Source organism: Pan troglodytes, chromosome 6 (genome assembly GCF_028858775.2).
Source record: "Pan troglodytes isolate AG18354 chromosome 6, NHGRI_mPanTro3-v2.0_pri, whole genome shotgun sequence".
Lineage (NCBI taxonomy): Eukaryota > Metazoa > Chordata > Mammalia > Primates > Hominidae > Pan > Pan troglodytes.
The window spans coordinates 88331203-88348677 of NC_072404.2; the positions used below are offsets into that span (position 1 = coordinate 88331203).

General features: G+C 33.7%; 1 protein-coding gene across 13 annotated transcripts in view; it reads right to left on the reverse strand.

The window, feature by feature from the left end:
* MAGI2 (membrane associated guanylate kinase, WW and PDZ domain containing 2) overlaps positions 1–17475 on the reverse strand; it is a 1434944-nt gene that overhangs the window by 953227 nt on the left and 464242 nt on the right. The window lies entirely within an intron of this gene.

Here is a 17475-nt window from a genome sequence, read left to right on the forward strand (position 1 = left end):
CATAGAGATTGAACTGTCCTTTATAATTAGAATAACTTAAAAACCAGATTAGTGGATAAAAAAGAGAAATCAGTTAGGGATCTTCTTTTCTATAGCAATTGTTTAGGTGTCATTGAAATTAATATATTAACTAATATAAATTATTACTTTGTATTCATATAATTTAAAACATTTGTATAAAAACAAGTACTTTCTGTTAATCTAAATCTAAATCTAATTAATTAATATAAAGCAATTAATGTTATTGTTAATAACAACATATATTATCAATGTATGATAAAGAATAAAATTAATTTAATAAAATTAAATGACATAGGGATATGCATGTCACAAAGACAAACGATTAACTTGTTGAAAACTTATGTCAAAAGGTAGAATTTTTTTTTTTAATTTCAGAAAGATCTTGTGACTTTAGGAAAATTGTTGGAGCACATTTCTTGGAGGCAGTTAATTATGTTCCCTTTGCTAGTCTTAGGTGGAACAGGAGGAAGAATGATAGAACGTAGGAGAGAAGATGGGCTATTTTAAGTGAGGGTATAATCATTATAAATATCTCAGTCTCTCTGTACATTTCGTTAGCCTAGAGATTTTTTTTTCATCTTTACTTAGCTGTTCTCCTAGGAAATCAGATTATTTTATCTACAAACACAGAATTTTGTCTTCTTTCAGTTTACCAGAATATCAGAAACCATCCCTTTTAGATTAGTTGAAGATATATTTTAAACTATGACGTACAGAAATCAAATCCTAGGTATCAAGTACTGCTACGCATGTAGGATATTAGTTTGTTGCAATGATTCAACCTGATTATTGCCCTATAAAGCAGAACTTGAGCTTTTAAAATAACTCTTGTCTGAATGTTCTGTTGGGTATACTTACCTGGAGATCATTTCTTCCAGGTCATGACATTTCAGTTCACCTAGGACTCTGTGGAATCAAAAAATAGCTTTTGGAGGCAATCTCATCCCTCATCCCTCACCTTTGTTTTACAGATGAAGAAACTGAGGCCTCTAAAGTATTCAGGATATAAGGCCCAAGTTCCATCTACAGGGAATAATAGAGTATAGTTTCCCCAGATGTTGGTGGCATTCCCTGACTGCCTTTCAGCATTTGTTCAACCCACTGACCTAGGTTAACCTGAATCTCTCTACAATGTGCTTAGGAGAGATAGAAATATCTGTTTTACAAAGCAAATATAAAACTTAATTCTTTAAAATTGTGGTAAGAATGTTTACCATGAGATCTATCCTCTTAATAACTTTTTAAGTGTGCAAGGCAGAATTGTTAACTATATTTACAATGTTGTATAGGAGATAGGCAACTTATTCATCTTGCCTAACTGAAACTTTATACCTGTTGAACAGCAACCCTCCATTTCCCTCTCCCTCTACTCCTGGCAATCATCATTCTACTGTGCTTCTGCAAATTTGCCTATTTAAGATATCTCATGTAAGTGAAATCATGCAGCATTTGTTTTGTGACTGGCTTATTTCATTTAGCATAATATCCTAAAAGTTCATCCATGTTATCCTATATGGCAGAATTTCCTTCTTTTTTAAGGCTTAATAAATTCCATTGTATGTATATGCTACATTTTCTTTATCTACTCATCTGTTGATGGACATTTAGGTTGTTTCCACAACTTGGCTATTGTGAATAATCCCTCAATGACCATGGGCATGTGAATATCTCTTTGAGATTTTGATTTCAATTCTTTTGGATAACACCCAGAAGTGGGACTGTTGGCACATATGGTTGTTCTCTTTTAATCTTTCAAAGAACCTCCATAATGTTTTCCACAGGGGCTGCACCATTAAACATTCCCACTAATAGCATATGAGTTTTCAAATTTCTCCAGATCTTTGCCTACACATGTCTTTTTTTTTTTTTTTTTTTTTTTTTTTTTTTTAGATAATAGCCATCTTAACTGATGATTAGTGATGTTGAACATCTTTTCAGATCCCTGTTGGCCATTAGTATGTCTCTTTTTATTTTTTTTTATTTTGAGACATGGTTTCACTCTGCCACCCAGGCTGGAGTGCAGTGGTACGATCATTGCAGGCTTGAACTCCTGGGATTAAGCTATCCTCCCACCTCAGCCTCCCGAGTAGCCAGGACTACTGGTGTACAGCATCTTGCTGGTCTAACTTTTTTTTTTAATTTTCCTTAAAGACAAAATATTCCATGTTGCCCAGGCTGGTGTCAAACTCCTGGACTCAAGTGATTCTCCTGTCTCTGCCTCTCAAAGTGCTAGAATTATGGGTGTGAGTCATAGCATCCAGTTTGTATGTCTTTTTTTGAGAAATGCCTGTTCAAGTCCTTTGCCCTTTTTATTGGGTTATTTTGTTTTTGTGGTATTGAGTTGTAGGAGTTCTTTACATACTTTCAATATTGACTCCTTATAGGATATATGGCTTGCATGAATTTTCTCTCATTCCCTAGGAGGTCTTTTTATTGTGTCAATTGTTCCCTTTGGTGTGATTTTTAGTTCACTGTAGTCCACTTGTCTATTTTTGTTTTTGTTGCCTGTACTTTTGGTGTCATATTCAAGAAATCATTGCCAAGACCAATGCTAGAAAGTTTTTTCCTTACGTTTTCTTCTATGAGTTTTATAGTTTCAGGTCTTATGTTTAAGTCTTTAATGCATTATGAGTTGATTTTTTTTATATATATATAGTGTAGAAGTCCAATTTCATTCTTCTGCATGTGGATATCCAGTTTTCCAAAATGATTTGTTAAACAGACTGTCCTTCCCCTTTGTGTATTCTTGGCTGTCTTGATAAAAATCAGTTTATTATATACGCATGGCTTATTTCTGGGCTCTTTATGTTGTACTGGTTTTTATGACTATCCTTATGTCATTGACATTTGTTTTTTGTTTGTTTGTTTTGAGATGGAGTCTCGCTCTGTCACCCAGGCTGGAATGCAGTGGTGCAATCTTGGCTCACTGTAACTTCTGCCTCCTGGGTTCAAGTGATTCTCCTGCCTCAGCCTCCCAAGTAGCTGGGATTACAGGCATGCACCACCATGTCGAGCTAATTTTTGTATTTTTAGTACAGAAGGGGTTTCACCATGTTGGCCAGGCTGGTCTTGAACTCCTGAGCTCAAGTGATCTTCCCACCTCAACTTCCCAAAGTGCTGGGATTACAGGCGTGAGCCACCGCACCCTGCCTCCATTTGGTTTTAATTACTATAGCTTTGTAATGTATTTTGAAATCAGGAAATGTGATGCCTACAAATTTGTTCTTTTTTTCTTGATGCTTTGGCTCTGTGGGGTCCTTTATGGTTTCCTATGAATTTTAGGATGGATTTTTCTATTTTTGTGAAAAATGCCACTGAGATTTTGATAGAAATTGCATTAAATCTGTAGATCACTTTGGGTAGTATGAACATTTGATCAGTATTAGGTCTTCTAATCCATGAACATAAGATGTCTTTCCATTTATTTATGTCTTCTTCAATTTTTTTCATCAGTTTTTTTTTTTTTTTGTCTTAATGTACAGGTCTTTTATCTCCTAGGTTAAGTTTATTTCTAAGTATTTCATTATTTTTGATGTTACTATAATGGGATTGTTTCTTATTCTCCTTTTCAGATAGTTTCTTATTAGCATTGATAAGATTTCTTCACATTTGTTTGATCTTCATAGTATAGCACTTTTCAGCTATTATATTACATACAGCTTTATAGAAGTTGTACTATATCACGTTAAGCAAATATGTTAAATTCCAGAAGAAGTCATTTTATTTATCAATTATGAGATCCCCATACATAAAATTAAGCACTATAAAGCCAATTTATTCATTCTTTTAATTATTATGATGTAGTTTATTGAGACAGGTGGTGATTTCTGAGAGTTAAGGGGAGAAAAAAGATTCACAAGGACACGGCCTTTATTTTCTTTGCAAATTCAGCTGCTAATACAGGAGTTATTAAGAAATTATTTTGCAGTTAGAAAGGGTAAAAGAATCCTTGGTGGAATTTTCCTTCAATAAAAAGCAGCCTCCAAACCATTTCTTTTCTAATATAAAGCAGCCTGAAAAGTCTAGCTGCAAGTATAGCTATGTAAGCTAGAGGCTTGCATATGTAAATGCCAGCAGCTGCACCTGGAAGCCAGGTACATTCAATATGGCGATTCCTGCTCCCTTTTCCTTGTTGCCACGTGTGTCGGGGTCATGGCGCAGGACAAGTAAAGCCATCTGTGCAGGTGTGCTGGCGACCACCTGGTAGTAGCTGTATTTGCACAATAAAAGATTAGGGCAGGAGGGCCAGTCTTTTCTAGAGCTATGTAAATGGCACACCTGGTCAAACCAATCCCCTGGGCCTTATGTAAATCAATCACCGCCTCTTCAAGCCTCTGTACTAAATCGATAGTGTTCCGCCCAAACGTGGAAACCCCGCCTTGGGTAACCTACTTTCTCAACATGAGGAAGCTTTGTTTCTCTCTCCTCTTTTTTATCTGTTAAATTTTCCGTTCCTTAACCCACTCCAAGTGTGTGTTCGTGTCATTAATGATCTTGGCGAGAGACAACGAACCATGGATATTTCCCCGGACAATGAAGTCGATTCACGTCTACAATATTTAGTTCGCACCTCTAGTTCGATGACTTCTCTAGTTCAGTAATTTCTTCAGTTCTTCTTTTTCTCTATGCAGTTTATAGCCAAAAAAATTCTTCCTTGATAGCCTTAATTCACTTACTTTGAAGTAAACCTTAAAGGTGATACTTAACCCTATACTTGTGCAGTAGGGTTCTCATTTAACACGTTAAATGATTTAGAAAAAGCAGTTGACTCGAAATTACTACCTACTTTTTCTAAAATAATAGTAAATAAAAACATCACTACATATTACAAATCATAGTAACGGTGATAATGTTAGCCAGTATTAATCAGTGTTTATGCTAAATATTTTGCATGTATGAATCCTCAAAGCAAACATTTTTTGTGTATGAATACCAATATCCTCACTTTAAAAATTAGGAGACTGAGGCATGGAGATATTATAAGCTGCCCAAGGTTGCATAGCCTGGAATTGGTAGCACCACAGCTCAGACCCATGCATGCTGCCACCATTCCCCAAGGCTAGTCCACATTCCATCTAATATCCCTGATGAGTTAATTCATCATGGTCTTCCAAATTCCTCATTTGTTGATTATCTTATGTTACCTGGTATTGTACAATTTTTAAATAGCTTCATAATCAACTAGATTATTAAATCCTTGTAAGAAAACTGTGACCTACACATATATGAGGGTTATAAATCACTAATGAATATTTATAAGTGACAGATACTTTGTTAAGCAAGTGACTTATTTTATTTTATCCTTACTACAACCCCCTGAAGGATAATTTTTCCCAGCCCCTTTAAAAGATATTTGTTGAGATTCCAGCAACTTGCCTATGTCTTATTTTGCTTGATAAATATCTCTTGTTCATAATGATCATGGCATGCAGAATCATAAAGTCATTCTTCATATTTTGAATTAAAATAACTTGAGATCCCCTATGCTGACTCTCATTTCACTGAAAAGCCTATGAGATAAATTCCTATATGATAGTTCATCAGAATAGAGCAAACAGAAATTAGCAATTATGGAAACTACATTTTTTTTTCCTGAGTTGCTTGCTATAAATTCTCCTTACATTGGCAAAGGATAAAGAAGACTAAAGAAATAGTTCGTAATTTTGGCAATCTGGAGAGAGAGGTAACAAGAGCTAATTCATCCTGGCTAACTCAGAAAATACTGTGACTGTGGGTCTGCACTATCACAAAGTTGAATTGTCAGTCAGGCTCACAAGAAACTAAGGTTTACTAATGGTTAGCAAAGGATATAACAAAGGAGTCACAGCTTTCTTGTATCCTGTGCTAATGCTACATCAGTGCCTGGGAGCCCAGAAATCAGTCAAGCACAGCTTCCTAAATCCCTTTCTAACACTGTGATGCATTTTGGGCTTGGAGAGAGGAATGCTAACTGCTTGACTTCCATCAGCGCAGGGAAGCCCTTTAGTTTTGGGGTCTCATACTTTCCAAATGACTTAATGAGAATGACCATTTAATAACTTCCATTCTCTGGTGGGTTTGTGTCTAATAAATTAAAAAATGATAGTTTACTTACAATAAGCAATCCAGACAAACTTACCATATATCTGGCTAAAAATATTTCATACAGTAGAGCCCCCAGAAGACCCTCTTTTATCTTGTAGCTCCTGAAATCAGTAAGTGTGTTTACAAGAAAGTGTGGTCAAGGTCAAAATGCCTCAGCATATGGGAGGAGGGAGAAATCTGCTTATACATACATATGCTATTAACTCATTACTTCCCATTGTCTCTCTTCAAAGAGATATGGAGATAAATCTATAGGCAATTGGGAATAAAAATATTACATTTATCTAATCAATGACTATTAGCATCTAATAAATGTCATGCAAATAAAGGAAAGTAATTCAAGTACTAAAATACATATATTCTATGGTAGGTACAGCAATACTTCCTTACAAGTATTACACAGTGTAACAAAATATTTATTTAGGGTAAAGGTGGTAAATGAAATATAGGACACCCAGTTAATTTGCATTTCACATAAACAACAAATAATATTTTAGTATAAGTATTTCCTATGCAATATTAGGTCTTGTATTTTATCTGTCAACCCTAACTATAAATCCTGTTTTATTTGTTAAGTTTGGCAACCCTACTTTCAGGTCATACATTGGATGTAGTACAGCTCAATGATTAGAACGTGAATTTGGGAGCCAAAGTTTGGGGGATCAAATACTGACTTTGCTATTTACAAACTGTGTGACTTTGGGGACATGATTTAATCTGTCTCAATTTCTCACCTGTATAATGGGGGTTTCATCAGGCTAGATGAGAAAATTCATGGTAATCAAGTTTCCAGTTCTGATTATAAATAGAAAATTTCTACTTTAGTATGGCTATGCTTTATATATGTAGAGCTTATAAAGTAGAAATGTATTCCTAGTACATTTTAAGAGCCATATAAATATTAAGTACTACTTTTTTGAGTTCTATAAATGTTTGCCTTTCATACATCACAAAAAATAAGAGATGAAAAGGGCCTCAAATGTTTCATAACTGCGCCTGCAGCATGATCTGCTTATATTTACTTGAATATTTTAGCATTAACATGATACTTAAAAATCTATACTTCTAAATAGCATATAATTTTCAGTCTGTAAGCAGGAATGTAAAAAGAGCCATCAGACTTAATTAGTGAAACATACCTGATCACTGATTAAAAAAATGCATAAATTCCTATAACCTGCTAAAATATACTTCTCTAAATATTTTTAAAAAGGAAAGCAAACCCAAAACCCTCTTTTCAGGAAAGATTTCCTTCCTTACTATCAAAAAAATTAATTCTTGTTCAATATTCTCTTAAATATGCATAGTGAGCATATTATATTTTTTATAGGTTTAGTTTGGTTGTTTCTTAAATATCCTTTTATTTTTAGAAAAAATTGATGGCACTTTCTGGTATGTTCTAATTGTGAAACTAAAACATTAGATTTTGTTATCAACAACATAAATTACCACCTACTGACTTATTCTACCTATCATTTGCAAGAATGCTCTGATTTTCTGAGGTTTTAAAATAGTGCAGAATTGAGGTAGATTTCATAGTAATTATTCTCTCAATAGAATGATGTGTAAATAGATTAAATAGGCATTATATAATATATATAATCCAGGCACAGATAATTGTAATTGACTTTATCTACAAATTTTGTTATAAAAAACCAAGTAAAGTTCTAATGCTTTTAGCAAATAGTGGTATTGTATAACCATAGCAATCATGAGAGATATACAGTATTTGGTCATTTTTCCTAAAAAATTATATTCATAAAAATATCTTTTTAATGTTTGCCAGAGTAGGGGCATATGCTTATTTTGGGAGGTATTTACGGCTAAAATTAACTGAAGTCAAGAGGAGATAGTTTGTGATTCTGTGCTCTTGTTGCTTTTACACACACACACACACACACACACACACACACACACACAGAGTTTTCTTTTTAAACAAATCTGGGCTATATATTTATCATTTCCCTCAAAGTAGTTACAGGTACAAAAACTGAAATACTGAATGGTCACTGTTGCTCTTTATAATTCTAATTAAACAAGGGTTTGCCAGCTGTTCTGATTGTCATAAGGCCTCCCCAGGATACAATTATGCTCTGGGGTGTTTTAATTCTGTAACAATATTAAAATATAATCTGTACAGAAGCACATTTTCCACTCCATTTTCAAAGCACACAATTAGATTTTCCATGATTTTACTTAACACAATTCTGTATGTCCTTCTAGGTATAACTATTGTTTAGCTGAAACTTACTTCTTTTGCCTTGATTGGGTGTTGCTCCTTCTGTATTTATATCTTGTATGTCTATTTTTGCTTAAACCAAATGACAAATATCACAGAGGGACTTCTTTACAGTGTCATTAGTTAGATTGATGGGAAGATAGATTGATGGATAGAATTTCCATTCCTCTGTGCAAGGAACCTGACTCTGTGCAAACAGCCTTAAGTTGTAATTATAGATTCACTGTGATGGACTCTAGAGAATTTGCTGCAAGAGACTTTTTTTTTTTTGTTATGAATTGTTCCCTTGAATGTAAAACCTATGATAGAAGTAAATTTTCTTAACTGGAGAAGCCTTATTTCCTCCCTTTCTTTTCTAGTTGTCTTTCTTTCCTTTTTCCCTGCAAATGAGGCCTGCGGAGAAAAGCGCCAGAAATAATGGCATAACAAGAAGGGACACTCAACTCCTGAATAATAGAATATGTATCTTTCTGGTTTCCCTGCTGTATGCTTGTAGCTTGAAATCACAGATTGCAAGGCATTTCTCAATTTTACCCCATTACAATAGTCACCTTTGGCCCCTCCTCATTTCTTGGGATCAGCTCTTCTCCTGTCTCTACTTTTGAATATCTAAGTTGCGCATTTGGAGTGTGTTGCTGCATTTGGCTTGTGGGAATCACACTACCAAAGTAGTTAGGGAATGCTATGAGCATCAAGCCCTGAACAGCATTTTCCCTTTCAATTTGGGATACATATTGCTTTTCTCAAAAAATAAAACTCTTTGACCTGCTCCATACTATTAGATTAGCATCTACCTCTTTCTAAATTTAAAATGAATTCTACATGTGTTTTTTGAAAAACTCCCTTTAATTAATTACAGGTTCAATAAAAGGACAAGTGAGAATGTACCTTGATGTATTTTCTAGAAAAAACAAAAACAAAAACCCTATTGAATCTTTCATCCTGCTTTGAACTAGGAGGGTTTAAATATCAAGCCTCTTTCAGGATAACATAAAACTAAACTGGGAAAGGCCAGTTAGAATAATTTTTTCTCTAGTGTGGGTAATTTTTAGCTCTAATGTCTGACTTCTTGGACCTTAGACACTGAAAGATCTATACTTGTTAGCCAATGAAAAGAAGTACAGTATAATTCATGAGCATGCAGTATTGAAACATATTCAATTCAATCCCACTTAGTAAAGTAAAAAGTTTCATAATTTTCAGTTCCATTTATTTTAATAATTGTGAAACAGTTATAAATCATATGTCATGTAGAAAGGTAACATTTTCTCCTTTAATGTAGTTATTTCTAAATTTGCTAACTTAAATATTAACCCTTCATTTTTAGCACATTGGAAAATATAGAGTATGTCTTCTGGGAATTTAGAAATTTTTATTGTAATCTCATTTATCTTCCTATTTATAGTGTACAATATGCTCACAGGCATCTAATCCTTATTAATCAGTCAAAAAGCTTTTATTACCAAGCATTCCCATGCCCAACAGTATCCTAGACACTGCATGGCTTAAAAATATAAATCAAGTAAGAACATCATCCACCTAACCAAAACACCTATAATCTAAGTAGTTAACAATTATCGAAAGTTTGACTACCTATATTACTTTTAAACAAAGTTGACTTCAAAACAAGGAAGATTACCACAAATATAGCATTAGATAATGATAATGGGGTCGATTTTTAAAGAAAACATAACAGTCCTAAATGTGTATGTACCTAACCAAAGACCATCAAAATATATGAGACAAAAATTAATATAAATGAAAGGAGAAACAGGGAGTCCACTATGAGAGTTGGAGACTCCAAAATCCATCTGCCAGTGATTGAAAAACCAAGCAAGCAGGACATCAGTAAGGATATAGTTGACTCGAATAGCACCACGAATCAGTTTAACCTAATTGACATTTATACAATATTCCATCTAACGAGAGCAAGCGATACGTTCTTCTCAAACTCACCTGGAACAGTCATCAAGATAGACCACATTGTGGGCTATAAAATGCACTTTAATAAAATGATAGAACTCATGTAAAGTATGTTCTCAGATCACCAATAAATTAATCTAAAAATCAACAATATAAGACGTTTGAAAAATCCCCTAGTATTTGGGCACTGAACAACACACTGCTACATAATATATGTGTCCAAAGAAGAAGTCACGGGAGAAATTTTAAAATACTTTGAACTAAATGGGAATGAAAATATAATTTATCAAATTATATGAGATGCAGTGAAAGTAGTACTTAGAGGGAAATTTATAGTAACAAATGCATATATTCGAAAAGAGAAAAGATCTAAAATTAATAAGCTAAATTTCTGTCCTTAGGAATAGAGAAAAATTAAGCCTATCCCAAGAGGAAGAAAGTAAATAATGAAAATTAAAGCAGATATCAATGACACTGAAAGTAGGAAAATAATAGAGAAAATCAATGGGAACAAAAGCTCGTTCTTTGGAAAGATAAACAAAATGAACAAGTCTTTTACCAAATTAATCAAGAAAAAAAGGGAGATGATACAAATGGTCAATATCAGAAATGAAAGAAGTTTCTTTACTACTGATTGCATGAAGATTGAAAAGATAATAAATGAATAATACAAGTAACTCTATCCTCACATATTTGAAAACTTACATGAAATGAATCAATTCCTTGAATGACATAAACTATCAAAACTCACATAAAGAGAAATAGCCAACTTGAGTAGATCCATATTTATCAAAAAAGTTAATCAGTAATAACTTTTCAAAAATGAAAAAACCAGATTAGTCCAGATTAGCACTTTCCTACTGTTTCTATGAGAGGTATCACTCTAATACCAAAATCAGATGAAGGCGTTACGAGAAAAGAAAACTGCAGATCAATATCTCATTAACATAGATGAAAATATCATCAACAAAATATTATCAAGCCACATCAAAAATGTATAAACTAAGTTATAAATTACAGACTGGTAAGATTTGTTTCAGGTATTTAAAGCTGTTTCAACATTAGACAATCAATTAATGTAATCTAACATATCAACAGGCCATGGAGAAGAAAATCTATGATATCATCAGTTATGATGGAAAAGCATTTGACAAAATACAACATCTATTCATGACAAAAACTCTCACCAAACCAGGAATGGAGAATTTCTTTAGCTTGGTACAGAACATCCACAAAAAATAAATAAGTAAGTAAATAAATAAATAAATAAATAAATAAATAAATCACCTAACATCTCATGTTTTGATGAGAGATTGGATGCCTTCCCTCTGAGATTATCAACCAGGAAAATATGTCCTTTTTTCACCACTCTATTTAACATCATACTGGAAGTTCTATCGAGTGACAAGATGAGAAAAAGAATTAAAAGCCATATAGATTGGAAAGGAAGAAATAAAACTGTAATAATTAACATATGACTTTTTTAAAAATGTAGAAACACCAAAAAAATCTACAAAAAAAAAAAAAAACAAAATAAATAACCAAGTATAGCAAGGTTGCAGGATTAATGGTCAACATGCAAAACTCAATTGCTCTGCTTTATACTAACAATAAAAAATTGGAATTTGAAATTAAAAAAATACCATCTACAATAGCACAAAGTGAAATACATATAAGTATAGCAAAATATGTACAGAGTCTGTATGCAGAAAATTACAAAGCAATGAGGAAGGACATCAAAGATCTAAGTAAATGGTAACATATTCTGTGTTCATAGATTAAAGGACTCAATATTAAGTTGCCATTCTTTCCCAACTTGGTCTATAAATCCAAAGCAATTGTAATTCAAATCCCAGCAAGCTATTTTGTAGATATTAAGAAAATGTTTCTAAAATTTATTTGGAAAGGCAAAAGACGTATAATAGCCAACAAAATAATGAAAAAGGACAAAGTTGAAAGGACTCATGGTAGTCAATCTCAAGACTTACTACAAAGCTGTAGTAGTCAGGACAGTGTAATATTGGCAAAAGAGAACACATCACATATAGGTCAATGTAACAGAATAGAAAAACCCACATAAATGAGGTCAACTGATTCTGACAAGGCAAAAAGGCAATTCAATGAAGGAACCATCTTTCCAACAAATGGTACAGGAACAATCAGACAGCCACATGCAGAATGAAAGAAAGAAGGAGAGAAAGAGAGTGACAGAGAGAGAGAGAGAGAGAGAGAGAGAGAAACATAAGCAAAGACCTTACAATTTACAAAGAAAGAAAGAAAGAAAGAAAGAAAGAAAGAGCAAAGACCTTGCAATTTATACAAAAAGTTAATCTAAAATGTAATGAAATAAAAAACTATAAAATGTATTGAAAAACAGGAGGAAATCTATGTGAACTCTTGTTTGGTGATGAATTTTTAGATACAATTCCAAAAGTACAATCCATGAAAAAAATTAGACTTTATTACAATTTAAAACTCCTTATCTATGAAAGACACTGCTGAGGATATAAAAATGCAAGCTACATGAGACTAGGATAAAATGTTTGCAAAACATATATTTGATAAAGGATGTGTAACCAAAATAACAGAGTTTATCTCTTAAAATACAACAATAAGAGAGCATGCAAACCAATAAAAAACAGGCAAAACACCTAAACAGATACATCACAAAAAACTTACAAACAGTAAAGATGTTCAACATCATTTGTCATTAGGGAAATGCAAATTAAAACAACAATGAGGTACCACTATGCAACTATTAGAATGGCTAAAATTCAAAAAACTGACAGTAACAATTGTCAGCAAAATGTGGAACAGCAGTAACACTCATTCATTGCTGGAGTAATAAAAAATAATATGGCCACTTTGGAAGACAGTTTGGCAGGTTCTTTAACACTAAATGGTCTTACTATATAATTGGCAATTGGAGTTCTAGGCATTTACCCAATTGACTCGAAAACTTATGTTAACACAAAAATTTGCATACGAATGTTTATGGCAGCCCTATCACAATTGCCAAAACCTGAAGCACCCAAGATGCCCTTCCATAGCTGAATAGATAAACAAACTATGGTGCACACATATAATAGAATATTATTTGGTGGTAATGGAAAATGAGTTATGAAGACACATGAAAGACATGCATGAATTGTCAACCCATTTTTCTAAGTGAAAGTTGGTCAGAAAGCTATGTACTCTACATGATTCTGTTTCAATAACATTCTGGAAAAGACAAAACAGATGAGGGGTTCAGGAAGAGGGAGGGAAATGATCAAATAGGTGAAATGCAGGAGGAGTTTTAGGGCAGCAAAACTATTTTGTATGACATTGTAATGGTGGTACATGATATGACGCATTTGTCAAAACCCAAAGAATTTACAGCAGAGAAATGAATCTTAATCCATGCCAATTAAAGAAATAATTAAGTAGGTCAGAGGATCATAGGACTATATGCAGAATGTGACAAAAGTATTTAACTGTTATTACAAATGTATGCAACATCTTCACTGAAGAGATGGCGTGGGGTGGGGGAGCAATGAGCTAGGTAACTTGGGAAATAAGGGCAGTCTGAAAGATTAAATGCAAGGGAACTCTGTGTCAGCTCTGTACTCTAGTTGATAATATTGTTATTCATTGGAATACAGGTTAACAACTATGAAACCACTATACACATATACAGGAACCGAACAACTGAATAAATGAATGGTGGATGGTGAGAGCCAGGTTTTCACTGTTGGGATTGAAAGTAACAGCAGAGATAAGCAAGAGAAAGCATTAATAATCCATGTAGTAATGGATTCGAGTTGGAGACATCAGTATAAACTCAAGTTTCATTTAATATAAATATACATGGTTACACATAGAAGTATTTTTAGATGTGTGTATGCATGTGGATTAGAACATACAGATTGGTTTTTGCTCTGTTATGTAACAGGCTTAGAGGAAATGACACCCCAGTAGTAATGAGCATACCAAGTGCCCAGGTTTTGACTTCTAACACCATCCTCCAATAAAAGGAACCAGGAACCTTTGGAGAAATGGCTGATTGGGGCAGGAATTATATAAGACGAGCTTGGAGCATCTTGATTTTCCAGAATTTAAGAAAGAGGTCAAAAAAGTCCCCCCCCAGCCAATGCTGGGATTATATCAAAGTGACACAAAAGCCAAATGGTCAGAGCTAAACTGGTCACCTTCTCCTCTGTGCTCCCAGGGACAAGGTCTCCAGCCAAATAACTCTCCTCATCAAACAGACCAGGTGAATTTCTTGCTTCTCCCTGAGCTGGGGGTTTCACTTCCCTACCAGCTCACAAAGTTATTCAAACAAACTATTCCCATGGGAAGTAGAGGGCATTCCACCCTCTCTATCCTACAAAGCCTTTCTCCGACAGTCCCTGGTTGTTCACTCTGTTCTCAAGTTCAATTCCCAGGTGGTCTTGCATGGTGTGCAGTGTCCTTTGGGCTCATCTGACCAGTGTTGGGTCTTGTGTGTTTGGCCATCCCATAATCCTAGAGCAGGAATCCCTCCTTTACCAAAGGGTTGAATAGGTGGTCATTCACATAGAACACACTAACAGAAAATGTTAAAAATTAAATACATAAGTCATGGCATCCCATGAACACTCTGTAATATCTTTGCAATCTTTCTGTAAATCTAAGACAATTTCAAATTTTTAAAACGTTATTTGAAAAATCATAACACTTCAATAACACTTTTCTCAGTATTTTGTATCCAGATTCTCTAAATTGCCTTGGGTCACTCAGCTCATAAATGAAGGTATCTGGATTTGTACCCAAGCAATTCATACCCATGAGAGGAAATTTAGCTTAGTGATCAAAAGGACAAACTTTGGAGCTGGACTACCTAGGTGTAAATTCTGACTCTTCTAGTTATGAGCTGTATCATCCCAGGCAGGTTAGGAAATCTCTCTGTTCTTTGTTTTTTTTTTCTCATCTGTAAAATGAGATAATGATTATATCTTCCTCACAGGATTAAATGAGTTGAGTCAGGTAAAGTGTTTGTACATTATTTTGCACAGAATAAATTTTAAAAATCAGCTATAATTATTATTACACAAACAAAGTAGAGTTAACAAGGCAAACTGCAACACGAATTTATACATCCAAGTGAATTGTCCTGTGATCCAAATGATTGTTTGAAATTAAAACTAAGTGACTTTTTGTGGTACAGAGCACGTACTTGTCCATCAGTATCACCAGTATCAAGGCTTGTCAGTGTCAGGAGAGCTGCCTGTTATGTAGAGTCAAATGAAGTGAGAAGGGAGTTGAACCCAGAACGAAGGTATATTTCAACGCTAATGACATCTCTCCATTTTAGATGCTGTAAATACCTAGTGTTTAATTCCATCTTACATTTAAACATCCCAAAGTTAGCCATAATTATTGTTGTTACTGTTGTTTTACAGTCAGTTCCTATTTTAGATTTAATAATTTCTTAGTCCATTATCATTTCTTGTATCCCCACATATCTTGCAAACCACACCTTGGTTCTGGGTTCAATTTCCTTCTTGGTTCAGTTTCATTTTTTGTTTTTTTGGTTTTTTTTTTAATATTGGAGTATATTGTTTACTAGTTATTTCAGAGAAGGTGTATCTGTTAAATATAAATTCAGTTAGTCTTTTAGTCTAAAGAGTATTTTGGCCTAATTCATGAATCACAGGTTAATTGTGTATAGAATTCTCAGCAGGAAATTATTTTCTTTCAGGGCCTTTTAGATTTTATTTCATAATCTTCTTGTCTTTGTTGTTGCTGAAAGGTTTGCTTAGTCTAATTATTGTTCTTTTGGGAAGGGATTTTTAAACTCTTGTTGCCTTTAAGAATTTTTTGCTTGGCTCTTCTGACTTTCTTCTATTATGTATACTAGTACAAATGTATATGTATTTATCTCACCCAGGCCTTGTTGGGCTTAAATAAATATAAGAATTATATTTATTATTATTATTACTAGACACTGTCTCATTAAATGCTGTCTGCCTGCCAGTTTTTACCTAGTGTCTCCTTCTAGAATTCCTAGTAGATTATAACTGAATTTCAATTCCTCTCCTCTCCTTGTCGTAACTTCCCTTTCATAGTTTTCATCTCTTTATCTCTCTATGCCACATTCTGAATGATTTCAGCAGACAAAACCTCCATGTTATTATCTCTTTCTTCTGATGGATATTTAAAGCCATTCACTGAAATTTTCATTTTAATGATTATAATTTTCTGATTTCAATCTATGTCTTTTAATGTCACAATATTCTATTTTTTCATTATAATTTTCATTTCACATTTCCTTTCCTTAATTAATTTAAGCATAATCATTTTATATCTTTCAGATTATTCTATTAATCTTAAATTCTTAGATATATTAATCTTGCCATTTGTTGCATCTGACTTTTTCAGAGGTAGATTGTACCCTTGTATAGTTTATAATTTTTAGCTTTAAAGAATTTTTTTCTTTTTCCCATGTGGGAGCCCATGGCACCCTGGATCCTAATAGAGGTGAATTACAAATTGTGTATTTGTTTCTACAGATAGCTCTGTCTAGAACCAATCTGAGCTTGGGATTTCTGCATTATGTAGACAGTGTAAATTCATACTTTGCAATTTCATGTAGCACAAACTGAAGCATATATTTCTCATGGAAGAAATTTTTCCTGCCTAGAGCCTCAGACCAAGACGATATTCCTTGACAATTCCCTGGCTCAGCAGGCAGTGTAATCTAAATCTCTTTCAGAAGTGTAGGTAATATTTTCAGCATCCCAACTTCATTTAGTGTCTTACTTTACCTTCCCACCTCAGGCAGGTCCAAAACCTGGTATTCTTTCCCTGTGAAGAATTAGGATCTCATCTTCTGGCGACAGGGGCTTTAATTCAGATCCCGTATCCTCCCAAGCTGCTATATAAGCTTAGGTGCTTTTCATGTTGTCATCCAGTTCCTACTTATTTCTGGAAGCTAGAGGTTTTAAAACATTCTTTTGAGTTCTAAATATTACTGTTAAAAATTATATTTTAACTAGCAATTAAAAAATTGTCATTAAAAGGATTTCTACTTTGGCTTTGGCCACCATGAAACCAGAACCACAAATTCTTCATCTATCTAAGCTTTGGTTTATTCATGATAAAGTTTGGACCCATACTTTAGGTTTATAGTGGTAATTAAACGGGATATGTCTGTAAAGTTTTTGGCTAATTATACTTGGCTTTTT